Below are 1,348 nucleotides of genomic sequence, written 5' to 3' on the forward strand. Positions count from 1 at the left end.
GTCTCTGACAGGCCGAGGCGCTGCTCTCCCTCCGCCGCGGCCTGTCCTTCCTGTCCCTCCCAGGCCCTCCCCCTCCGCATACCTGAGCGCTCCCTCGGCACAGCCTCCCGGAGCGGCCCTGGGCGGGGCGGGACTCCGGGGCGGCGGCGGGGAGCCGGCACTGTCTCCATCACAACAGGAGAACAGCCCCAGCAATGTGGCGCCAGAAACCCCGCTCCGACTTCCCCTGGTACCTCTGTGAAGCTAATTGCCACTTGTTCATGGTCAATGTGCAGAGTGGGCTTTGAACCTGGGGCCCACCTTTCTAATCCCAGGGCTGAGGTCCATCCGTGCTCCGTGCTCACCTCCTTCTGGGGTTTCTGTCTCCACTGCTGCCCTCAGCCCTCTTCCCTCTTCTTTTGAAAACTTCCCTTGATAATTCCAATGACGATGATAGCTAAGATTCAGTGCCCAACACGACTCCAAGAGTATCACAAAATTAACAGACTCCTCTGGCATGAAATCTTTTCCCTCTGTGCCACGGTCCCCACGGACTGAGTTGTACACCCACTTCTTCCCCGAACCCAGTGAGGTTCAGTGCTGGGGTGGCTCCATTTCGCAGATGAGAAAACTGAGGCTCACAAGGGCTTGGAGACTTGCTCATAGTTATACATGCAGTAGGTGTCTTCCTAGCGTCTTGCTCCCTGCTCTAGTCTCCATGAACAGATCCGGTAGACGCCTGAGTCAGCTCAAGTCACTCCCCTCTCAAAAGACTTGGGTGGCTCCCTGTTTCTCTGGATAGAAGAGAAGACTTTCTAGTATACTTTCCTTTGCTCTTAGAGCACCCAGGTGCCATTCTGCCTCAGGGCCTTTGCATTTGCTGTTTTCCTGGAATGCTTTTCTTGTATCCTCAGGGCTTACTCTCCCACCTTCTTCAGGTCTTGGGTTGAATAACATCACATCAAAGAGCCCTGGCTGGCCACCTCTGACCCCTCCCCTCCTTCAGAGTCTCTTCTTCCTAGACCAACACTTACTTTTTCTCCAGATCATTTATCACCCTCTAACACACTATATTGTTTTTCAGCTGCTAAGTCGTGTCCGACTCTTTGCGACTGCATGGACTGCAGCACATCAGGCTTTTCTGTCCTTCACTATCTCTTGGAGTTTGCTCAAACTCATGTCCATTGTGTCAGTGATGTTATCTAACCATCTCATCCTCTGCTGCCTCCTTCTCCTCCTTCTTGCAGTCTTTCCCAGCATCAGAGTCTTTTCCAAGGAGTCAGTTCTTTGCATTAGGTGGCCAAAGTATTGGAGTTTCAGTTTCAGCATCAGTTCTTCCAATGAATATTCAGGACTGATTTCCTTTAGG

Source organism: Bison bison, unplaced genomic scaffold (genome assembly GCF_000754665.1).
Source record: "Bison bison bison isolate TAMUID 2011002044 unplaced genomic scaffold, Bison_UMD1.0 scf7180017847217, whole genome shotgun sequence".
Classification (NCBI taxonomy): Eukaryota; Metazoa; Chordata; class Mammalia; order Artiodactyla; family Bovidae; genus Bison; species Bison bison.